The following is a 26,000-nucleotide window of genomic DNA, read 5'->3' as shown; positions in this document are numbered from 1 at the left end:
TAGTGTCATAACATATCCTTGGTTGAGCTTGTCTTGTGATCCTTGGCTCATGGTCCAAAATGGTTTCCTGTGCTGGTAAAAGTGATGCCTGGGTAGTCTATACAAGCCTGCCACCTCCGTTTGGGTGCCTCTGAATGTGATCATCGTCTCTCTTTCAACCTGTCCTGATGACCAGGACGTTGGGTTCCTCAAGGTTCATAAGAGCTCCCTTTGTGCACAAAAATCATCTAATGAATCCATGTGGTTCTATAATCAATCTCATTTTTCAGTAAGATATCAGGATAAGGTCATCCACATAGTGCAGCAAAGTAACCGAAAGTAAAGAGAGTGATACACCACTACCACCTTCTCTATTTATATACCCAACAAGGCCAAAAAACGATGAGGAAGGTGCTTCGTATTTGTAGAAACAAACCGCCTGACCATTCGATTTGCCCCACCGCTCTTTCATATGGTGTACCAAGTGTATCACTCTTTTTAGAAGTGGCAATGTATTAAAGGTTTGCAGAAATCCACAATGAAAAATAAATTCTTTGGCCCTATGCCTTTGCCTTCTCTATGAGGCTCCTCAAGGAAAAAATAGGATGTAGTATGCTGATGTTACTACAAACACCAGCTTGTCCAAGCACCTTGAGACTGTCCCTCTTGGCTAGGTATTCAAGTAATGATGCATGTAACTTGGTTAAGATACGTTCAACCATGGTGGTCCTATAGTTCCCTAGATCCATAGAGTCATTGTATTTGTGAATGGAAGTGATGGTATGTGTGGTCCAAGTATGTGTAAATAACCCTATTGAAGAGGGGTGCTAGAAAATGGTAGAGGCATAAGAGAAGCGATCCCTTTAGATCAGTAAATGATCTGTAGATCTCCATGGTGTAAGCTTTTAATAGATTTTTCTCTACAATGCTATTGGTGAGTAGTGTTAAAATGGTGGATGTAGGATAGTGTTTTTCTTTTGTGGGCCCTTGGAGGGGTTGTGGGGGGAGGGTGTGTGTGTTGTGGAGGTATGCTAGGGTTTGCAAAAGAAAACACTGAGTGTGTGACCATGACTGAAACATGGAGAACTCAAACACAAACACAAAAGGCAAAATGCAAAGTGCAAAATACAAATAGAGAAGAAAGAGAACTCTGAAGTGAATGAATGAATGTTGTAAATGAAGGAAAAAATGTACAAGATGCTCAAGAGTAGAGCTGTCCAACAACTAGTGGCTCTTGTGGGAGCTGGCTGAGGGAGTTGTCATAGTATGATATCCACCAAAGACCTATCCTGAGTGCTATAGCCATTGTTTAGAGCTGAGATGAGGCTAAAAGTGAAAGGGCAGCAGGCTGGAAGTCAAAACATAGCAGTCTCTGGGGCTGGGACTGGTAAATGTAGCAATGTAACTACCCAAGGATGATGGCAGTTGATCACCAGAAGTTGGGTAACAGCAAAGGAAGGTGAATTTGATCACGAACAGGCACCACTACAGAAAATGCGAGCTGGAATGTGCTCTTAAGGAGGCTGATCAGCAAGGTGGGCTGCACAAACTGTAAACACAGCTGTTTGGGAGCTGTAGGAGTGGTCATCAGCAGTAGGGTGTAGTGGGCAGCAGTAGTGGATAGGCATCAGGGGCTGTAGATGATATGGCAGCATTCACTTGGGGCTAGACAGCTAGTCGAAGAGGGCTGATGGCTGAAAACGTGCAAACAAGGGATGAGGCTAGGTGGTGGGTAGCTTGTCTATTTATAGAGCAGTGGATGTTTCTAAATTAGGTTTCCGTAATTTACATGTTTTGGGGCTGTTTTAAACAGCTAATAAGTTTGCAATGCATTTTTTAGCTCAACAAGTGTTGGGGGCTGATTTGGGATGTCATAGCGGAACTTTGCATGGTCATGCTAAATGCTAGGTCAATATGGGTTGTTGGTGATTGTGATTCACAAATCTGCCTCCAAGCGTGCTTTAAGCTAATGCTCAAGAATAGTTTGCAGTAACTAGCCTTCTTGAATAGGGTGGTAAATAACTTGATTAAGCACTAATTACAACAAGCATAAAATTCACATAAGTTGAAAATACAAATGGTACCACTTAATCTTGGAAACTAGATACCTTGTTGGCCCCAATATTGGTGCCCCTTGTAGTATTTCTTTAGCTTGTATTGGTAAAGGTTGAAGTATGTTGAGATCCAACCTGATGTTCTTCAATCTTTAATACATCTGACTCTCCATAGCAATCGACAAGCCTTCAAACCAAATTTCCCCTTGGTTTGCTTGGAGATTGGCCTTTAATTTGTTCATTCAAAGACAAATTCTGCCTTAAACTTAATATTGCATGGTTAGGGTTTAGCAGCACGTGCATACTCACACACACTCACAATGATTAAGTGAATAGCAAGAGTGGAGAGTGCTAAAAGGTCACATCCACTATGTGAGAATATAACAAACTTCCCTCGAGTGAATGATGTGAATCTATACAGGAAATGGACAGATCAATCCTTAAATGGTACCAAGCCTAGAGCCTTGCGAAAGGCTTCAAGCTTCTCTCTAGAGAGAGCTTTCGTAAACGCATTTGCCAAGTTGTCATTTGTAGGGACATAAACCAAGTTAATCTCCTCTACATGTGCTTAGTGTGAACGTGAAGAATTTAATTCCTCACAGTTGCCATGACACTCTAACTGCTAGTATAGATAGGATTGGGTGATTGCTATTTCACACTAAGATTGACCAAAAGGCGTCTGAGCCATACACATTTCAATGTAGCTATAAATGGTGCCTTGTATTCAGCTTCATAGCTAGATGTGGCCACAATAGATTGCTTCTTGCTTAGCCAAGAAATGCATGAATCACCAAGCATGGAACAATTACCACTAGTGGAGTCTCTCGTGTCAAAACAACCAGCCCAATCATTGTCTATGAATGCATGCAAGCAAAGTGTAGTGCCTTTAGGATCGAAAAGGCCTAATGTTTGACTACCTTTAAGATAACGAAAGACACATTTAATTGCTTTTCAATGTGTAGTAGCAGGGTTGCGCATAAAGCATGCCAACTAAGAGATCCCAAATTAAATATCCGGCCGTGTATTACTCAAATATAATAAACAATCAACAGTGTGCAGATAAAGAGAAGCATCAAATGGTTCTTTTGCATCCTCACGTGTAAACCTTTGGTCTCTCTCAATGGGAGTAGAGATAGGCTTGCAGTCTTGCATCTAAAAATGCTCAAGAAGCTGCCCAAGTTAATGCCCCCCTCAATTCTAGTAAACCATATACCAAGATAGTAGTGCAAGTGGCCAAGATCCGTCACATCAAATGAATTTAAGACTCAAATATGTGTCTTAGGAGATCTAGTTAAGAGCATGTCATCCACATAAAGAATGAGAATCAAGAGGCTATCCCCATCTTTGTGGACATAAAGTGTGCTTTCAGTGTCTGAATTATTGAAGCCAAGAGGAATCAAGTATATATGTATCTACTGATACCATGCCCTAGGTGCTTGCTTTAAACCATAGAGGGCCTTATGTAAACAACACACTTTACTTTTTGACCCTTTCTAAACAAAGCTAGAAGGTTGAGTGACATAAATCTTCTCATGAAGATCACCATTCAGAAAAGCAGTCTTCATTAGATTTGCATTTTAATTTGTAAACCCACTCAATGCCTATAGCATGCTTGCCAATAAGCAAGTCACATAACTTCTTGTACCATTATTATCAATAGAGTTCAACATTGATTGCATAGTTGCCATTTAATGCTTGTTTTGTAAAGCATCATGTAGAGAAACAGGTTTTTCATTGCATGCAGTAGCTACAAGTGCTTGTGCAACCAAGTTACCCTACGCATGGCAAGTGGCTGCTCTAGCTCTATTGAAAAGAGGAACGGGTTGTTTGTTATTTGTCTCACGAGAACATGTATTTTTGAAACCTCACTTAACATGTGGATAATTTTTAATTACATCGTTAAGTAAATGTTGCACATGTGAGGTGTAACTGGAATTAGAGTAAATTTACAAGCCCGGGACTCCAAGAAATCATGGCATATCAAAGGCAAAAGTTGCTGTAAGTTATGTTGTATAGGTGCTTAGTGGTATTTGGTGCTAGTTGTTGGCCTAGGTCATTCATTTGGCCATAAGTATCAGTTGTTGATGACACTAGAGAAGTGGTGTTTAATGGTATCTAACGCCAATCTGATGGTTAAAGATGGTGCAGAGACACTTAGGAACGGGAGTTGCCTAGCCAGTTTAATTATTGGTTAGTCTGATTATTTTTTTGAGCACGGAAATAATTATTAGATTAAATTTTAGTATTTAAACATTAAAAATTAATATTTAATTATATATAATACTGGAAAAACCATTTGGGAAGGCTGCCACTTGTCAAAAATGCCCATGCAAGACTGAAAAACGTCTTTAGAGGTTGAAGAGAGGCATTTTAATAGATTTACCCTGCAAGAGAGAGGGAGGAGATACTGTTGGCCTGATTTGCAGCCATTGGAGGACCTTCTGAGGTAGCCAGGGGTAGGAGAAGATCAATTAACATAAGATGATAGCATCTATAGGCCGTTGAGACAGAGCAACAGTAGTAAATGACCGATTTTCTTTAGTTCTTTGCATCTACAAGCTGTTGAGATAAGGTAGTAACAGTAAATGACTGATTTTCTTCAGTTTTTCATTAAAAAAAGTTTGAATTTTCTTTCTCCTCAGCATTCTCTCTCATCTCAGAACCTTGCTCTGAAGATTGTAGCATTGAGATCACTAGAGGTTGAGAAATTTCAGATTTCTCTGTTGTAAACTCTAATTTGCAGCAGAAATCAAGGTTTAGCAGCTTCTCGAGAAGCGTGCCAGAAATTGGAAGCTCCAAGACTTGGATTCAACAGGGCTGAAGCTGTTTTTAATCTATTTTAGATGGAGGGACTAGCAAATTAGTGAATTTGGGGCATTTTCCATCTCTATCAAAGTGGGTGAAGGCAACTGACTGCTCGAATCAAGGGGCAAATTAGATTGAAGATTTGCTGGTAATTCTGGACAGCAAAGGGAGTTGGAATACTGAAAGGGATTAGGAGAGTCCCATTGTATATCAACTTTTTCTTGAATTAAATTAAAGAAATACCGAAAGAGGCTCTAGTTTTGGGGCCAATAGGATGTCCATTGTTCAAGATTGTAAGCTTATTTTCATTTCTCAGTTTTGTATTAAATGTCACTACTGTAACTAAGCTGTAATTAGGGAATTACTACCCATTCACAGAAGGAAGGTTGGTTTCATGGTTCCATTGTGCCGGGATATCACTCAATCCCTTGATTTGGTGGGCTCAAGGCACCCGAGTGTAAGCCAAAGCTTTGTGCCAGTGTTGGTTTTTACTCTTAGCTGAGAAATTACAGCAATATGTCTTGATACAGTGAGATGGACTCCAATAGTGATGATGCCTCTTTGTATGAACATTCACATGGGAATGAAGGAAATGCAATGCCTAACCTTGGACAAGGCTTAGACTATGGACAACGAGCTGAAAATGTTGCTGTTGGCTAAGATGCATGGCCTTTAGGGCATAAGGAGGCTGATGACTAGCAAAATGAGGAGGAATTTGATGAACGGTTAAAGAATTGGGTGAGGATAGCAACAAATCTCTTTGCTGAATTGGCAAAGGATCCTCAATTTACTTGATTTTTGAATGCTTTGAAGAAGGATAACAAAGGTAAGAAGAAGAAGACGTCTTCTACACCTTCGGGACAACGAGACGCACCGCAAATAATGCCAAATCCTTCATTTGAAGCTCCCAAAGATGCTAATGAAACAAAATAGTTCGTACCTACGGGGCAAGGAATGCAAATGCAAGGCCATCATAGAAGTGCCAATCCAATGGATTTGGGATAGGCGCGTATGCATGCTATGATGTGGTAGCTAGGATATTGTGGTGGAAGCATGATTTTTCATACTATGGTTGGACAAGGACTACATATGGGAATGTATGGCACAAATCGCTATTTTATGTAGAAACCAATGCATGGTGTGCAAGGCCCAACATATTCGGGTATGGTTGGAAATGTGCAAAACCCTATGTATGGCAGCATTGGCTTGATGCCTAGGGCACAAAGTAGTATGTTTGGTATTGCATTGCACCCCCGAATGCTTATGGGGCTCAAGGAATGAATGATGGTTATGCAAATGCTCCATTTGGCATTGGTTTGTTGTAAATTCAGCAAATGCACCCTTTTTGCAGTAGCTAGTGTATGACAACTTGACACCCAAAGGGGTAGCAAAAGACTACAATGAGGGTGGAAAAGCAGTGAAGTTTGAGTCCTTCAGTGGTGCACAAGATAGATTGAAAGCTTTGACTTGCATGCGACAGTTTGATGTAGCCTATTCAGGGGGGGGAACTTCACGGAGTTCTCGAAGATTCGAAAGGCAGCCACTTTCTTGAAAGGGAATGCATTACAGTGGTGGTCCACTCTTTTGATGCATGGTTCAAGCAAATGTTTGCATCGAATTGGTTGACAAGTACCTTTGAGGTGGATAGCATGACAATTTGGAATAAGCTGGATGCTAAGGAGTTTAAGAATTTGGAGCAGTATAATAAGAAGTTTTGGAATGCATTGTTTCCTATTACTTCTTATTGCCCTGTATCCCTTCATGAGCAAGTGGAAAAATATGTTTGCGGGCTGCCCAAAAGACAAAAGTATTCAACGGATGTCTCAGCTTATTAATGTCTGAAATTTTTGAAAATTTCAGATATTTCAGACTTTGAATAAGACATTTCAGAGATTGAAAGAACAATACCAAAGGGAAAAAGGGTATTTCTGAATAATTTGAGACTTTACTGGCTGTTAATGACTGAAATTTCAGAAATTTCAGACTTAAGAAATTTGCAGGCTGTAGTAATCAGCCATTCAAGTCTCAGACTTGAGAGAGAGAGAGAGAGAGAGAGGGTCAGTCAACACAAAGTCGCATAGAACCATCTTTTTTCTTTACCAATAAAATTGGTGAAGCCCAAGGTGAATTACTAGGTTGAATAAATCCTTTATCCAGGTAATCCTTAATTTGTCTCTCAACTTCTTGATGCTGTGTTTCACTTAACCTATACGGTGGTTTTGAAATTGGGTGTGTATCCTTATTTATATCAATTGGGTGATTTATTTCACCCCTATCTGGTGGAAGGCCACTTGGTAAATCAGAAGGAAACACATCTTTAAAATCATCTAACAAACTGTTCAATTCATTATTTACATTCAATTCGCAAACATAAGAAAATTGTTGCTTTATATTACAGAAAGTAAAAGTATTCTGTACAGGAAGAGACCATAACATATATACCTCACAAACTTCTTTATCAGCTTCTGAACTTCAGTAGAACACGGCAAAGGATTATCAGATACTTCATGTTCACCTTGAATGACAAAAGTCTTACCATCCCTTTCAAATTCCAGTGTATTATGGTGATAGCTACGTTTTAAGGATGGTTCCAATCCCCATAGCCACTCGATTCTTCTCAGCTGGCTATGGAGATCTGGCGGCAACATCATCCTCTCCCTGCACCTTGGCGCACCTCCTCTTAATCTCCATCTCTGTAGCTCGCTTTTCGAAGGCTTGAGCTGCAATCAAGTCCCTGAAAGTTTGTAGAACTCTCCACACACACACACACACACACACACACACACACACACACACACACACAGAAGTATGGCTGGTCTGGATATGGCTTTTCTCGACCAAACGGTGGCAGCCCTTGGTCCGGATTCTGATGCAGAGGAACAAGAGGATATGGTTCCTTGCACAGAGGAGATGCCTCCTGGTCCTGGCTTTCAGCCTGCGGGTAAACGCTCCAAGCATGCTTCGGAAGAGACAATGGGTCATCAGGACCGCTCTTATGCGCAGGTTGCCTCTGATTCTGTGGATTCGCAGGATATTGACTGGGAGCATTTGCTAGAGTTTGCCAACACTCTGCTTGGCGATTATGTCCAACATAATCATGAAGCTTTTTTCAGAATCTGGATCTGAAGATGTTCTGGAAGCCACGGTGGACCCGAAAAATGTATTGCCCTTTTTTCTAGTGTTTTATGACCGTGCTGTTATACTCTTCTTCACTAGCAGGATCCCAATGCTTTTCCATATTCGCCAGTGGCTGCACCATTTACTACAAGGGGAGTGTGTTGAGGAGATTTTTGTTGGGCCCCGAGGCTTCTATGAGGTGCTATTGAAATGAGAGAAGCATCGCGCTGATCTCCTCTTTAAATTGCCATTGTTCTTTGATCGCCGTTTTGTCCATGTTGTGCCATGGCGCCCTATGGCAGACTTTCAGTGCCTGCTTCAATGTGAATGCCCGGTCCCAAGGGCCCACCTGCTAAGCTGGCTTTTGATACTAGAGGGAATGTGATTACACCATGGGATCGTCGTTATCCCCGTTCCATCCCCAAGACAGTGGATATTCTGTCTACCTCCAAAGCTGGCCGTCAGAACTCTTTTGCCGTGTTAGCTGATTTTTTGGATGAGGGTGTCCTTGACATTCTAGCAGAAAAGGTTAAATCGAGGCAAGCGGTGCCTTGCTTCTGATTTTCTTTTTGAATACACATAAAGATAGCCACGTGGAATGTGTGCGGCATTTGTTCTCGCCATAAGCAACATGCCATGTGGACCGTATTGCATGAGAATCAGTGGGATGTCTTGTGTGCGGTTGAGCACAAGAGTCATGGTGAAGCAGGAAAAGTTGTGGATTGCCATGGGTTTCGCTTGTTTTATACAGGGACACACGTAGGGCATTATTCTGGTGTGCTTATGATTGTACATGAGAAATATCAGCCTGTTCTTATTAAAAATGATATACATGGCCGCTTTGTGGTAGTTGAAGTTTTATTTGAAGGAGAGATCTTATGGTTGCTGGGTCTCTATGCTCCGAATGACCCTTTATCCCGCTGGGATCTTTGGCATTCTTTGAAGACTTCCTTGTCACTTGGCAGACGGGGTTTTTTGATGGGGGATTTTAATATGTGTGTTGATTCTTCACAGTCCACTTCAGAGCATTCGGTGATGGATGCACCGGAAAGCCGGGTGTGGAATGCGTTTGCGCTTGTGGTACTTAAGCAAGATCTATGGTCTTGGCTACACCCTTCTTCTAGAGGGTTTACTTTCCATTTGGTGCAGTATGCAACTACATGGTCGCAGTTGGACCGAGTGTACCTTATGTAGGATGATGATTTTCTTCCTGAGATGCTGGAAATGACAATCTTGCAGCAATATGCCTTGTCAGGACCATTTCCCTCTCCAGCTTGAGATGGTTGCACAACCTATTGCACCTTTTAAGCAATTGCTGGATAGACTCCCTTTACGTTTCAACTCGTCGTATTTGAAGCACTCAATCTTTCGGGGCTATATGCAGCAATTGATTGATAGATTTTTATTGGACTTCGCCACTGAGGGCACTACTTCCTTTGAACGATTGCTCTCAAATGTGCAGCGGGTTGCTCGGCAGTATGGGATTCACCATGCCTTTCTTTTTCGGCGGTGCTGATACGCAGCGGAGGACTTACTGGCTTTGGTTCGTTCTCTGCTGGTGGACACTCCAGATGATGAATTTTTGTTGTCATTGGTGATGCGTTTGGTTGATCTTATTAAAGAGTTTCAATTGAAATCTTATCAGCAGGCCAAATTGCAAAATTTGACTGAGAATTTGCAAGATAGTGCTTGTCAAACTCATAAGTTCTTTCGCGCTCTGCATGCCTCTCCTGCTTGCAAAAATATGACTAGACTCTTGAATTCAGAAGGTCGAATGGTTCACTGACCCTCAGACTAATGTCAATATGTGCCGGAATTATTTTCTAGATCTTCTTGATTCTTCTCAGTCACCTTCTGACCAGGTTACACATGCACGTTCAGTCTTCTATGGTCTGATCCAACATCAAGTTCCACTTGATATGCAAACTGCTTTGGAGACATATATTGGTGAGGAGGAGATTATGGAGGGTTTGTTACGCCTGCCTAAGGATAAAAGTCCTGGTTGGGATGGTCTCACCAATGAATTCTTTGAGAGTTCTGCTACACAACTGGTGAAGCCATTGACGGTTATGTTTCAGCAGGTTTGGGAAATAGGGTCCATGCCTTCCTCCTGGAAAGGTCTTATCAAACTGCTTCCAAAGGTTCCTTCGCCGTCGATGTTGCAACATTGGAGACCAATTTCTTTGATGGGTTCGATGTATAAAATCTTTTCCAAAGTGCTGGCGAATCGGCTCCACAAGCATCTTCCGGCCATTGTGCATCCTCTTCAATATGGTTTCATTAAGGGTCACAATATTCTGCATAATATCTTAAATGTGCAGATGGCTATTGACTATGCAAGGCACTCTAGTCAAGAAGTGGTCTTGATTCAATTGGATCTGGAAAAGGCTTTTGACTATTTAGACTGGTCTTTCATTGCAGAACTTATGTCTACTATGGGCTTTGGTACTTGGATGTCCTGCTTGATCTACACCATTAGTGCTGCGGCTTCTTCGCGAGTGATGCTAAATGGTGGTGTTACAGAGCCCTTTGTCCTTGCACGCTCTGTGAGACAGGGTTGCCCTTTGAGTCCTCTCTTCTTTGCCCTAGCGACTCATCCGGTTCTTTTGATGTTATCTTCCATGGCAGCTTCTACTCAATTGACCGGATTGCCTATTCCTTTTGGTCAGCACTTCATTAGTCAATCTTTGGCTGATGACAGCTTTATGATTTTGCGTGCGGACAAGAACAATATTCGCAAGGCATTAGATGTTTGGACGCTCTTTGGCCATGCTTTTGGTCTTCGTATTAATGCTTTCAAATCAGCCATTCTCAGTTGCACGGAGTTCGATTTACAGTCATTGGGCTGGCAGGGACAGGTGGTTTCCCGTGGTTCCATTGTCAGGCATCTTGGGTACTCGTTGGGTGTTGATGTTCGGCCAAAACAACTACTACAGTGGATTTCAGAGAAACTAGCAGCTAAGTTTCTGTATTGAAAGTTGCAAGCTTGGCCCTTCCATCTTCACCTCAAAGTGGCTCAGACAATTATGCTGCCAATGCTCACATATTTCTTACCATTGCTGCCTTGGACTCCTACTACTTTGAATGCTCTCACTCGGCCCATTTGTTTCATGTTATGAAAGAAAGATTCACTGCATGCAGGTATTTCGTGGATTTCGTGGTCACATACATGTACCTCCAAACGCTTGGGTGGTGGGGCTATTTTGGATGCCGAAACTCATATGCTGGCACTTCGTTGGCCTCTTTTTTGTGCCATGTGTGTGGAGCATCACCCGTGGGCCGTTATAGCCTGTTATTTTCTTGAGGACCGCAGGATTTTGCATGGTAATACACAAATTTGAAGCTCCTGGTGGCATGTTCTTAATGCAGACTCTCGGTTTTCGAGTCCTCCTCATCCCTGCTTGTTCATTTGGTTGGCTCCTGGCAATTGGTTCTCCAGAAGGCGCGTTGGCATCCATTGGAGGAATGCTTACATACTAACTCTTTTCAACTGGAATTGTTGGCAGTCTCGAGATTACTTTCATGGGACGGCAAACATGAGCTCAGACCAAAATTTAACTGTATGGCCCGTTTGGGTTTGACTTCAGTTGCAGAAGTCACCCTTGCCAGTCGTAATGTCTTCATATCGTTTCGTACGGCCAGGAGGCTTTTCAGAATCCCTCGTGGATACCGTGATTTGTGGGAACAACTTTTGTTAGTGCTCCAGAGCAGGCTGCCCTTGCTGTGGATCGTCCTTGGCAGGACTGGGCCATTGTAGGTCGATTGAATTTGGAAAAGGCCTCAGCTAACCAGGTGTATCATCTTTTGATTAAAGATCATCAATGGCTGGTTATTAAAGCTAATACTGTATGGGGGTTGCGGAAATCTTAGTCATGGTGGAAGGCAACTGTGATGAAGGGCTGGTTGAACAAGACACCTTTCAAATGCAAGGTCTTTCTTTGGAGGGTAATGATTGGTGGTCTTCCTCTTACCTCGGCCCTTTCCAAGCATCGAATCTCTAACGGCAATTGTTTCTTCTGTACCACTACTGTGGAATCGGCCCGTCATTGATTTATTTCTTGCCCTCTCGCAAAGAAGATCTGGTCGCTTTTGTCAGCGGTTTGGCGAGCTGTGGTTGGTTTCTCACTAAGCCCTTTTGATTGGGTTTTTGTACGCCCAAAATACCTCACACCGGCTCATTTGCATATGAAGATCTTGTTCCACTTTCTTAGATATTGGGGATGCTGGCACAATTGGACCACTCGGAATGCCATTCTTTTTGATTCGGCCTCTAATGTTCCGGGTCACATTGCTAGGCTTAAAGGCCTCTTGCTTTGGCAAATAGATCTCATTCGGCACTCTGACTTGCTCCCTCGGGACGACTTACTTCCCTGGCATATGGCAATTTCCTCTGCGTCTTTGCCATGATTTTTGTAACTCTTTCCTGGTTTTGTACTGACAGTTTACACATGTTGGCTTAGAGCCATCGTGTATCTTGTACTCATGTAAACTTGTACCTTTTTTTTCATAATTAATATAATTACCTTTTACGAAAAAAAAAGAGAGATTCAATCTGGAATTTCGGACAGACAAAAGCAGTTACAGGCTAGAGCACATGTGAAAGCGAGAGAGATGGAAAAATAGGAAGAAAAAGCATACTGTTTAACTTTGAAGCAGGCCTGTCAAGGCTGAAGGCTGAGCAGACCACGTGTGCAGTCAATTAGGTGTTTCTCCACGATCTGGGGTACAGAGAAGGTAGGTGATAGTGATGTGACACCTTTCTAGCTGAAATCGCAATATTTTTTTGTGCTCCCTGCCAGGTGACAGCCTTTTGGCTGAAATTGTCACGTTTTTTGTCGGTCATGTCTGAAATAACATTTCATACTCCTCATATCATATGTTTTTCAAACAATTGCAAATTGAATCATAGGCGTTTGATAAAAACTATGTTCAGGAGCATGTACCCACAATAAGCCTTCAAGCTTGTAACCAATTAAACTTCAGTGTAAGTAGACACTACCTAGATGCAACCAACTGAGCTGAAATCCAAGGTGTAGGACTTAACATAAGCATATCTAGGCATAAGAATCAATGCCAAGCATCAATACATATATGTTGCATCCCCGAAGCATGTGTAGGCATGAAAGACATAAACCGTCACCATGAAATCTTGCTGTCCACAAGGTATTACAGCAAAGAACCCTTCAAGAACTGAGCTGTACAAGCTCCAATCAGTCCAAAAGCCTTTCCCGAGCATCAAGACATCATCCTGATACAACAAATAGGCTGCATAAGCATCAGTAGAGCATAAACCAAGTAAATGCTTGCTGCCCAAACAGTAAACAGGAGACCTGTTATGAACTGTAGGTCATTTGTTGACCTCAAATACTTTGAATAATGCTCAAGATTGAAGCCACAAGTGACAGGGAGGATGCCAAGTAGGTGAACGATGATGTGGGAGCTTAGCAAGAGCTGGAGAAGATGCAGGAGGTCAAAGACGAGCAGTCCAACCAGTGCAAATCACGCTGGCTGCTGTTGGGCTCCTACAAGTTGTGGCTTAGTTTGCTGGGGCTCAAAGCAACCATTGGAGGGTCTTGGTCAATGCTAGAACAAGCTTTGATGAAGGGGAAGCTCAATGGGACTGTTGCATACCTTGGTGTGTGGTTGCCATGAAAGCTTTAAGTCAAGCTCTTTTCCGGGGCTGAATGTAATGCGGATAAAGCTCCTCACATGCCCGCTTTGATACGAGTTGAAAGGTGTAGCAAGAGTGGAAGCACAAGTGGAAGTAAGAGCTATGGAGGTTTAAGCAAGAGAGAGCAAGATGGTGTGTGGAAACTCCAATCGCCACAATGTGTGACTTGTCTTTCCTTATTCTATTGTCATAGAAAGAATAAAGAATAAAGTGACAATGTTGGATGGTTGCTACCTATGTGTACAGGTGTGCGGGTAGTAAGTACAAGTAAATGTAGGCGGCTAGGTACACATGGCCTTTAACCCCCAACAACATGGCGAACCATGATGGAGGCTTGCCACATTTATTAAATTAGTCTGGCAATAGAGATTAATGGCTACAATAGGTCAAGGTGGCTTGACCCTACTGTTCAAACAATCAATGCTCAATTAGAGTGTCTCAGTGCCTCTCTTTATGATGGCCCCTAACTCACAAATATATTAAGCCAACTTACCCTCTAAAGGTACTGTGAGGTTGTGGAGACTATGCTATCTAACATATGGATGGTCAACAATGATAGATTCACCTTTTGAAACAATGGGTTAAGGTGCGGGGTGATAAAAAGATTCTATGTTCAAGAGACTGGAATAGTGGCATCATAAGATTAGTGTAGTCTCTAATATCTAGTGCATGGACCACGGCAAGATTTGGCTGATCATTTTGGGGTAAGGTACCTCAATGGGAGCCTCCTATGGTAGGTAATGATGGCTTTGATCTATTTGCAGTAAGGGTGATGAAGTCATCTCCTAGGAGATTTGGGCCTTGGGGTGTCTTGCCTTGCCTATGGACATGGCTTGCTCCAAGGTGACTCCTTGTGATGATTGTCTATCCCCACCTAGAGGAGCAGTCTCTTGTGACAAAAGATAAGGGATATGCGTTTCTTTGTGTTGTGGCCTTTTCTCTAGCTATGAACACGCGCACGTGCAGATACACAAAAGAAAAAAAACATCTCTCTCTCTCTCTCACACACACACACACACACACACGCACGCACGCACGCACGCATGCACACATAGATGGAGGCAACCTAGCTCATCATCATTTTGTTTTTCCTCCTTATCTTCTACTTGTTCTAAAATACAAGCATCAGGGTGTGCTATAAGTGTGGATATAATGTGTTAATGTAACAATACAAATATTATGGGTTGGCTGCATAGTTATGCTAGTTAGTATGTATACCCACTTGGTGCATCCATAATGAAGACTGCGAAGGCATCCAATCAATCATACACACACATGTCGGTGGAGTAGACAAGTTGTCTTGTACAACAATGGATTGAGCTTGCCATCACAACATTTCCCCTCAAGGTCAACCCAATCTCCTATACTTTCAAGCAGCTCCTAAGTTTGTGTAGCTTGTTTGCATCCAACGACTTTGTGAAGATGTTAGCTACTTGTTCATGGTTGCTAACGTATACCAACTCAATCTCCCTCGCAAGGACTCTCTCGGGTACGTAGCGATAGTGCACCTCAATGTGCTTGGTGCTTGCATGAAAAACAAGATTATTTGCCAAGTGTATGTTGCTCATGTTGTCACAATACAATGTGACAGCTTTGGGCACATTGTGTCCCCATCATTAGGAGGCCAAGCACCTCGCATGCAGCTATTGCTGCCTCCTTGTACTTTGTCTCTGTGGTAGACAAAGCAACGGTTGTTTGCTTGAAGCTTCTTATTGCTTCAACTTAAGAGTACCATGTCCAAAATTGAAAACATGGCCACTAGTAGATCTCTTGGCATATGAACATCATTCCCAATTTGTGTCTATATATCCGAACACTTCAACTTCATCTCTGTACACATAAAATCCCACGGTGGCAAAGTGCACGATGCCATCATATAGTGCCGTGTAAGGTGACTCCGCTCGTGATGCATAGTGTAAATGAGATGGTGCGAAGTAACATACTGCAATGCAAATGTCTCCGTGCCTCTGCATCTTTTTACAATATGTATATTATATCAGCTAGCTCCTCTTTGAGCAGCACTGCAACTCCTCTTGAGCTTCTGGTGCCTCATGTGCCTGTGGTCACAGTTCAAAGACCAATTACCTTTGTATCCATGCAACATTGGGAGCTTGCTGTCCATCCATTAATGCGTTTGTGTAAAAGGCAATTTCTCTGATAATTTTTAGGAAATGTCTAAAACATGTTTCTCGCACATGTAGCAAAAAATTATGGGTTTAGAACCTGTATACATAAAACATTCAAAGAAATAAACCTATTATCCATCACGTATGTGACTAATGACTAAATTCTTCACTGTAAACCTCCCAACAATATCAAATATTCAAGAATACAGATGTTACGTGCCATTTTGAAACCTAAAATTTCTTGAAGAATCTTCAAGAGATATAGGCATTACAAAGTATGTACTGCAATCTGATGCATCATGCAGACTGTAATAGACTATGAACAATCATGGCTTTAACCTATTTATTGGATCTCTTTCTCTATACATGTGTCTGTGTGTGTGAGCTATGAGTTGATGATCATTGATGAAGATGACTTGTATTCTGACTATTGTACATTGCATACATCAGTAAACTAATGCAGCAAATAGTATAGTCGAAATTCGAATGCAGTGGACTCTTTTGTTGTGTTTTTGCGATCATAAATTTTTTGGACGGTAAGAAATTCCTTTATTTTGTAAAAAATGTTTCTTACAAGTTTTGCTACATTTTGAATTTTTAGAAACAAGTCTCCTTGCAATTTTGCTTCAAAATAACCCTAATCGAAACGTAAGACTCCGTTGCAATTCCATACTAAGACTTTCAAGCTATGATAGGTCACACACCATTATGGTCACAGACCATCATGCGATCTTGTGATCAATGATGATCACCTTTCCATCTCTATAGACAGTCCATTTCCCACTCACACACTTTAGGCATATGTTTCTTCACATGTGCTACTTGGCTGGAGTGAGGCCATCATCTAGATACACTTTCTCTCCTTTTAGGGCCCCCTCTTTTGGCCAAGAATGCTTTCTTGTAGTCCGTCTTTGTGAATTTCAAGATTGGGCCCTTTGTGCTAGCATTGCCTTTACGGATCTGCCATGTGCTTGCAGTGGGGATTCTAGTTGTCCCAATGTTAGACCTCAATACCTTTGTGTCCTCTTGCGGACTCCCTGTTCTTTACCAGTCTGCAATGCTTTAATGTAAAATGTGTACTCTTCTTGAATCTTAATACTTATTCCTCTTGGTTTCATTCATGACCTCTATATTGGTCATGGATATGGCGTTCCCCTGTTTTGCCACATTGATCCATTCTGCATTTTCCTCTGTCAAGTTGGGTTGCTGGTATCCACTTATGCTGCTTTAGCTGACAAGTAAAGAGTTCCAGCTTATATGATCTCAATGGGACATAGAAGGCTTGTCTCTAGCACAGGCAATAATCTCTTGTATATGTGTGTGGAAGTGTCGTTGGGGCTTGTGTTGGGGTCTTGAATGCCTAGATTGGCCAAGCCAGATGGCTCAATCAATCGATCCCCCTCATGTATGCATAGAAGGCTGGGGCTATAGCCTCTTGGGTCTCTCTTGTTAAGAAATTAGTAAGCTGCCTTTGAGTGGGGCCTTTTTGTCATGAAGCTGCTGTACTCTTGAGGAGTGAGTGCCGAAGGTGATGTATCTCCAAGAGGAAGAGATTGAGGCACCGCTAGTCCATGTAATCCATGACTCTAGATAATGGTCCAAAGCCATCTCTAAAGAGACAATGGAAGTGGCCTCGGAGGTCATAGTATGCTAGGGCATTGGCAAAGATAGTGCTCCTCTGTCTCTCACTCGAGGTGACATATCTGGCATATGTAGTGTTTTGGTGATGTGGACCTGTATTTGCAAGTCTTAATCTTTGGTTGTGTGAAGAAGTATACAACTGCCCAATAGCACATCTAATCCCATGTGAGAGGTGGGTGTCCATGTATCTTGGGCGAACAACAAATCCATCATCTTTGGTTTGGAGAAGATGCTCTCTATAGAAAGTCATCTTTGTCCCTAGCTCTTGTTCTAGTGCCAACCATGTGCTCCTCATGTCTAACTGGGTGACATCCATTCTGATAATCCTGCCAATCTCTGAGCGGCTCAAGGTAAGTGATGGTGCATCAAGGGAGTATTGGAAGGGGGGTAGTGTGTCTATGCTAAAGCCATATAACTCAAACCAAGCTAGCATTTGTGCATACCAACATGAAGTGTCACCCTCCTTGGGAAGCTGTCAAGAGGACTGAAGAGCCAACCATGCATATTTATATCTAGGTAGATCCCATAGTCTGTGTACATATATGACCGATTGTGTGAGGGCCTCCACACCAATTGGTGTAGCTACTAGCTCAGCACTGATGATCTCATGTGGTACCGAGGCCTTACATTTGATTATCTTGGAAATCATGGATACAAGGGGTCTCTCCATCGACCTCCAACCATCATATGTGCAACTTGATTGGTTGCGATGATCCAAACTGGTGCTGCATACCTCTACTCCATAGAGTAATGTAGACATGACTAGTGTATCAAAGACCCACATCTTTGTATAGAGTTTATGAAATTTAGCCTTTGAGCACATCCTCTCCAAGCCACCCTATGCCACACATCCTCGAGTCAGTCTAGTATTTGTTGCCTCCCGCATAGAGAAAGTGGGACCTATGAATAGTACTCCAAGGTATGTATATGAATCCACATACTCCAACTCTTCCTACCCATATGTGAGTTTAGGTGCTGATCTCCTAATCCACTGTGTTTTAGTGCTCAACACCATCACCTTGGTTTTATCAAGGTTCATTGAGAGCCCACTATCTAATGCATAAGAGTGTAGTGCATCCTGGTGTCTTTGTAGTCCCTTTGGAAAATCAGCTATCAGTACAATGTCATTTGCGTATAAGGGGAGAGGTATTCAAGTGCCAGCCAGTGGAACTCCTCTATCTCCCCCCTGAGACATGTAGTCAGCAATCCCATTGATGTAAAGACTTGAGAGTATCAAAGAAAGGGGGTATCCTTGCTTCACCCCAATGGAGTGAATAGGAGGTGAAGGGCCCTTGGGTGTCCGTACTATTGGGGGTAAAGACGCTTGTGCCTAGCCGCCTATGTATTAGTTACATTGACACTACTTGCACTGTGTATATTAGTTACCTGCACACCTATATACTGCAGGCGGTGGGTGCCCATCATTGTCACTTCATTCTTTATTCTTTCAATGACATTTGAATAAAGAGAAGGCTGGTCACACATTGTGACTATTGGAGTTCTCACATCTTGTGTCTCTCTCTCTCTTGCTCTTGCTCCTTCCACCGTAGCTCTTGCTTCTGCTTCGTGCTTCCACTTCAGGGATCACTCCCTTCTATTGAAATCAGAGCCGTCTTCCCCAAGAGCTCAAGCCCCGACCCAGCATTGCTTCAACTTGTGGAGAATACCTTCAGTTCACAGTTTTAATGGCAGCCATGGCTCAACTTGGAGAGGTATGAGTTGGTACATTTCTCCTTCTCGGTAATCAAAGGCTTGCTCAGGCTTGTTTCAAGCCTTCTCCTGGACATATTCAGCATTATTTTTGGGCCCTACTGTGGGCAGCAAGGCAGCCAACAAGACTAGCAAATCAATGTGATTTGCACTAGTTTGCCAGCCTGAATCCCTGCTCAGTCCCATCACTCCTCCAGCTCCTGTATGGTCATTCGGCACTTGGGCAATCATCTCTGACACTCCTTGGCATTGGTCACTTGAGTTTTGGAGCTCCCAACCTCCATTCTCTGTTGCATATACACGAAACCTGTTGTTATACATGTCTGAACAGAGTTTTCTAAGACATTGGAGCTTGTATATGCTTCTAGGGATGCCTGTATGCTTATCTGTTGATGCGGGATATTTGGGGAATGATATGGTATTGATGCAAGATGCCATTGGACTGACTCGATCACTGATTTGCTCAGTTTTATAGAGTTTTTTTTACTGCTGTAATATGTAAGGGTGAATACTATTTTATCAGGGTTTTGGTATGTCTATTGCTATTGGATGCTTCCGGAGCACTTTGGATGCTACATTGGGGTATACCATTGATCTTACATGCTTGGTTATGCTCTTTATGTGCTCTTGAGCTGAGATTGGAGCTTTGACTCTGGACATTGACCGTCATTCATTGTTATGTATAGTCATTTGATGCTACACTAAGAGCTTTGTAAGTGGCTTGGGTTGGATGCTCGTGGATATATGCTACTTGGATCTTGGATGTATGAATGCCTTCCATTTGATGTTTTGAGCTTTGTTTGCTAGGCTGGCATTTGACTTTTGTCGCAGTGGGAGCTACTAGGCTTTATGTATTGAGCCCAGTTGACACTTGGATGTTACATTGAGCATTTGGTTATGCAGTATAGCTTGAGGGTCTTATAGTAAGATCGTGGGACTTGGTGACATGTACATGCTCTCGCCATGCTTTATGTACATAGTTGATGCTTAGCGGGCTGATCTGACATTGCTTTTGGGCCAACACCTATTTCTGTCACGCTGTTGTCGATGATATATGCATCTTGGTTGGCTATGTATTGAGCTACCGTTACGTTGCTCAGTCCATTGTGCCTTTGGTTGGTCTCTTTCATTACTCGTGAGACCTACTCTATGCATGATGGTTATACCTATGGGATGTATCTCAGTGTGACACATTAATCCTTTGATAGTTCTCGATGCTAGTCGCATATTCACTCACTACTAGTTGGAGCTATTCCCTGGCATTTGCAGTTTGTCTTGTATCAATGATTGCCCCTCTTTGGCATTGCTTTACTACCACTATACTTCATTTTTAGCATGCTGTTATTGCAGATTACTGCACTGTTTATGCAAGCAGTCACCTCCATTTGATAATCTTTTGCATCGAGTTTGTGGACAGCTCATTACTTGGTCAGTACTCTTTGTTTTCAGCTTGATTTGGCAGTGGTTTTGAGTTTGATTTGCAGATTATTACAGCAGTCTGTTTTGTCCTTTTGTGCACTTGCTTGGTCTCATTATGGCTGATGGTTCCAATGATAGCACGTGCTATCTTTAATATTGACAAGATGGATGGCACAAACTATAGCTATTGGAAGGCCCAAATCTGGGAAGTTTTAGTGTAGAAAATGTAGGTTAAGCCTTTGAAACATAAGGTTGTCAAGCCCGAATGTATTGATGCAGAGGTTTGGGCTGAACTAGATGAGCTATGTAAGTCCACAATCATATTGTCTTTCTCTAAGCAGGTTTTTTATAATTTTGTCTCGGATAGCAGTCTGTATGGGCCTTATGGGATAAGATTCGCAATGTCTATGACAAGTGGAGCCCTGTTTCTCAGATGCATTGGCTGAAGCAACTCATGGATCTTCATATGAATTAGGACACTCTCGAATGTTAATACTTCCGATACTCTCATGCTTTGACAATTAGAGGCAATAGTGGTAGAAGCGGTAATGACGACTGTGGGAGAGACTCTCAGCAATCTCGTTCTTAGTCATGTGGATAGTCTCGCAATAAATCCCGTTGCTGTAAGTTCTTATTGGCTTGTCATTGCTGTGGCAAAGTAGAACATATTTGGCAATTGCTATAAAAAGTGCGAGGAAAAGTGCAAGGAAGATGGCAAAAGGGTAAAGTACAAGACAAAAATGATGATTGCAACATTGTCTCTAGAAAGTCCAACATTAAGTTTGAAGAGATGAATGTTGTGCAGACTAATTCTGATGATGATTTTATACTTGCGGCTTTTCTCTTGATACTTTACAATTGAGTGATGCTTTGTTAGGGTATACTCAGTGTTGGGTGATAGATTCTAGGGCTTTCTTTTATGTGACTCCTCATAGAGAGTGTTTTCACTCCTATCATAGTATGATTGGATGTGTCCATTTGGGTAATGACTTGTTACTAGAGATCGTTAGTATTGGTGATGTCTAGCTCTAGTTTGGTTCAGGTAGTGTGTCTACTCTTGATGATGTCCGTCATGTACAGGCTCTTACGAAGAACCTTATCTTTGCTAGCACTTTGGATGATACAGGTTATGCAGTTTCTTTTGGTGGTTCCTCATGGAAGATTATTTGTGCGAATCTTATCATTGCACATGGTGCCGAGTCCAATACTCTCTACTCCTTGCATATATTTGGGTGAGTTGACCATATTTTGGCAGATGCAGATCTATATATATCTCTTTGGCATTGTCGCCTTGGGCATATACCCTTGAAAGGAATGAAAATGCTTGCCCGTTTGCAGTATCTTTCATCCCTTGACTAAAAGTGCTTTGAGTCTTGTGATTATTATTTATATGGTAGGCAGACACGTAATATGCATAAAAAGTCTGGTATGACATGCATGGGTGAGCCTTTGGCTCTTATTCATTTGGATGTATGTGGTCCCATGCCCTATAAGTTGTTAGGTGGTGCGAAGTATTTAATTACCTTCATTGATGAGTATATGCATAAGGTCTGGGTGTATCCTATTAAGTAGAAATTAGAAGTGTTGGCTACATTTTAGCATTGGCTTGCTTTGGTTGAGAACTAATTTGGGTATATGTTTAGAGGCCTAAGGTCAGATAATGGGGATAAGTATATCTTTAAAGCCTTTAAGTACTTTTGTGACAAAAGGGGTATTAAGCATCAGTTGACTGTCTCATATACCCCACCCCAAAATGATATGGCTCACCAGATGAATAGGACAATTCAGGAGCGAGTTCATAGTATGCTTAGCTAGGCAAGCTTACCACAAGATTTTTGAGCTGAGATAGTTACTCCTGTCATACACTTGATTAATCTATTCCCATGTACTGCTCTTGACTATCATGTTGTAGAGGAGGTATGGTTTAGAAAATCTCTCTCATATGCTCATTTGCATGTCTTTAGTTACGAGGCTTTTTGCCATGTTTCCAAGGATAAGCATATTGAGCTGGATCCTAAGTCTAGGAAATGTATCTTTCTTAGTTATAGAGATGCAAGTGAGATGGGCTATCGCCTATAAAATCCGCAGGCTTAGGAGGTTATTCGCAGCCATGATGTTGTTTTCCATAAGGAGAAAATGCTTAAGTAGCTTGAGCATATTATTGAGGAGGCAAGGTGATAGTTTAGGAGGAGCCTTCTACTATTGCACAACCAGCTAGACAGCCTCCAACAGTGGTTGATGCTCCAGTACCCCAGGTCCTTGATGCTCCATAGGATGTATAGGCTCCATGGTCTATTTCAAGGAGGTCTACTAGAGAGAGACGACAACCTACCTGGTTTGAGCTCTCTATGGATTATATTATGGTGATAGATACTGGTGAGCCTCTTACCTATGATGAGGCTATGCGTAGAGGTAATAGTTACTCTTGGGAGAGGGTCATGTTGTCAAAGTAAGACTCACTGGAAAAAAATCACATATGAGATTTGGTTCCTTTGCCTAGTAGAAAGTGTGCTTTGCCATGCGAGTGGGTGTACAAGTTGAAAAGTATCCGTGGACGCCCCAAGCCGGCATGCAAGGCTAGATCGATTGTTAAGGGTTTTAAGCAAGAGTATGGTGTGGACTTTAACGAAGTCTTTTCTCCTATTGTGAAGATGACTATCCTATGCTTGGTACTGGCTTTGGTTGCTTAGCTTGACTCAAATCTTTATTAGATGGATGCCAAGATGGCTTTTCTTCATGGGGACTTGCATGATGAGATTTATATGGAGCAACCTAAGGGCTTTGCAAACCCTGGCAGGGAACACCTAGTGTGTAGATTGAGAAAGAGCCTTTATGGCCTTAAGCACTTAGGAAACACCTAGTGTGCAGATTGAGAATGAGCCTTTATGGCCTTCAGTAAGTACCTAGGGAATGGTACCACAAGTTTTATGCTTTTATGCATTCATAAGGATATTCCCGTAGTGATATGGATCTGTGTTTATACATGAAGAAGGCTCACGATGGTAGCCTTATGATTTTGATACTCTATGTTGATGATATGTTGATTGTTAGGAGCGCTCATGATGAGCTGGATGCCTTGAAAGGTCAGCTCAAGAAGAGCTTTTAGATGAAGGACATGGGAGAGGCCTCACATATTCTTGGGATGTGTATTATACGCGATTGCTCTTAAGGGGATTTTGTACTTGTTACAGAAGGGGTATATCCAGTAGGTCCTTTAGCGGTTTTATCTAGAGGGTGTTAAGTTGGCTAACTTACCTTTACCTTCTTATGTAAAGGTTAGTTAGACCGATTGTCCGCAGTCTGATGAGCAAAAGGTTAAGATGGATACGATCCCTTATGCACTTGCAATTGGCAGTTTGATATATGCCATGATAACCACTCACCTTGACATAACATTTGCAGTGGGAGTTGTGGCATGCTATATGGCTACACTTGGCAGACAGCATTGGGATGCCGTCAAGGGTATCATGAGATACTTGAAGGGCACAACAACTATGTGCATCTGTAATGGTGGCTAGGATATAGGAGTCGTGGGGTACACTGACTCTGATTATGCAGGACATGCAGACAATAGAAAGCCTGCCTCCGGTTATTTCTTCACCTTTGTTGGAGGTGTTGTTTCTTGGATATCTAGGGTGCAGAAATGCATGGCCCTATCTACTATAGAGGCATAGTATGTTGTAGCCATTGAGGTTTGCAAGGAGGCTCTCTAGTTAGGCCATTTGGTGGCAAACCTTGACATTACTGATGAGATCTCTATACTTCATTCGAATTTTATGAGTGCTATTTAGTTGGCCAAGAATCCGGTCTTTCATGCGAAGACGAAAAACATTGAGGGGTGTTATCTCTTTATTTGAGAGGTTGTTGAGGACAAGTCCATTGAGCTTGTCAAGATCTCAATTGACCAAAATCCTGCAGATTTACTCACTAAAAGTCCCTCAACGGAGCATTTTGCCTTCCTTAGGAAATTGACGGGCATTGAATGAGATGATGTCTTTTCTTATCCTATTGTACTTATGTACATTTGCACTTTGTCACTTTTTTCTTGTTCTCTCCTCACTAGGGGCACATTCAACTTTTAGTGGGAGGTGGTTGGGTGTAAAGGTGTTGCGCCTAGCCACCTGTGTTCCCCCCTTAGGCTTAGCCATATGTCAAATGCAGCAAGCATCTTCATGAGCAAGTTCCTGCTGCCTTTGAAGACTTGGATGATTGTCCGTAGTGCTCCTTCACTTAGGTGGCTTCTCTTTTGTAAGGTTCGCAAGAAACAAATTGGGAAAAATTACTTTAGTTCGCCAATTCTCTGTTGGAGGAGTATGTGGAGCAGAATCATCGAACTATTCGTGCCTGTGTAGAGGAAGACATTTTGGATAGTCAAGTGAATACCTAGGAGGTTCTTTGCTCCTTTTTTGCTTTCCATGAGTGAGATGTCATACTCTTCTTCACCGGTGGGCCTCTTGTCCTCACTAGGATCCGTCAATGGGTGACATCTCTTCTTTGGGTTGATCATGTGGAGGAGATTTTTGTTGGTTTGCATGGTTTCTATGGGGTTGTGCTCCATTCTCCTTCGCCATGAGATTTTCTTCTTGCAAAGCAGCCCCTCTTCTTTGATAAACAGTTGGTGCATATTGTTGCATTGTGTCCAATGGCAGATTTCCAATGCTTTCTCAAGTAGGCATGTTTGGTGTAGGTGGAAGTCGAGCATTGCCTGGTGCTTTACTAGGCCCTTCTCAAGGAGGCCATGGTTGTAGTGGGTCAAGTGTTGGTGACCCCCAGTTTGAATGCAGCCTGTAGATATCGACTGTGTATGCTTTGGGACACAGCCAGAAAGAGACCTAAATGGTTGTGTCTCTATTGTAGTGGTATGAGGCCTCTTTGGTTCTGGCTTAACTGAGGTACTTTTGCTGGCCACTGCTTTTCGTGTGGTCAATTAAGTCATCTTGCGGGAGAATGCTGAGATCGGAAAAGTACTCTGATGGATCAGCAAATGGATAAATATCAATGCACATCATCCCGTTTTGTAGATCAGCAGATTGTTCAACCTAGCCAATCCATGATCGAGCAACTAGCTCCTCTACCTATCTTGGAGACACAAGGATCAACAAAATAAAGGTAAAGTGAAGGAGGCTCCTATGCCCACACTACTTGCTGATACTTCTTTGCAGGACCTCCTTAGCACTTATTCGCATTGCCCAGACAAGTCCTCTAAAGTGCCTACTACTTGAGTTCCTATTGCCACCATAGACCCACAATCCCCCAAGGAGCTGCCACCACTACAATGTGCCCTTGATCCTCTAGCTCAGGTGGCTTTTGATGTGGCTAGTCGAGTCATGATGCCATGGGATCGCTAGTATCCATGTTTTTCTGCCCACCTTGCAGATGGGCCTTCCTTCTCGTTAGCTGACCATTAGAGGCCCAATCCCTTTGCGATGCTAGGAGAATTTTTTGAAGATGGTGTATTGGAGACATAGACAGTGAAAG

General features: G+C 42.3%; 1 protein-coding gene across 1 annotated transcript in view; it reads left to right on the top strand.

Moving 5' to 3' along the window:
* Positions 1-26,000, top strand: part of LOC148021267 (tRNA modification GTPase) — a 108,682-nt gene that overhangs the window by 36,206 nt on the left and 46,476 nt on the right. The window lies entirely within an intron of this gene.

This window comes from Lygodium microphyllum, chromosome 18, assembly GCF_053477565.2.
Source record: "Lygodium microphyllum isolate KBCC chromosome 18, Lygodium_microphyllum_v1.1.10, whole genome shotgun sequence".
NCBI lineage: Eukaryota > Viridiplantae > Streptophyta > Polypodiopsida > Schizaeales > Lygodiaceae > Lygodium > Lygodium microphyllum.
The sequence above is the reverse complement of the archived record's forward strand: the minus strand, read 5'-3'. Positions and strand labels throughout refer to the sequence as shown.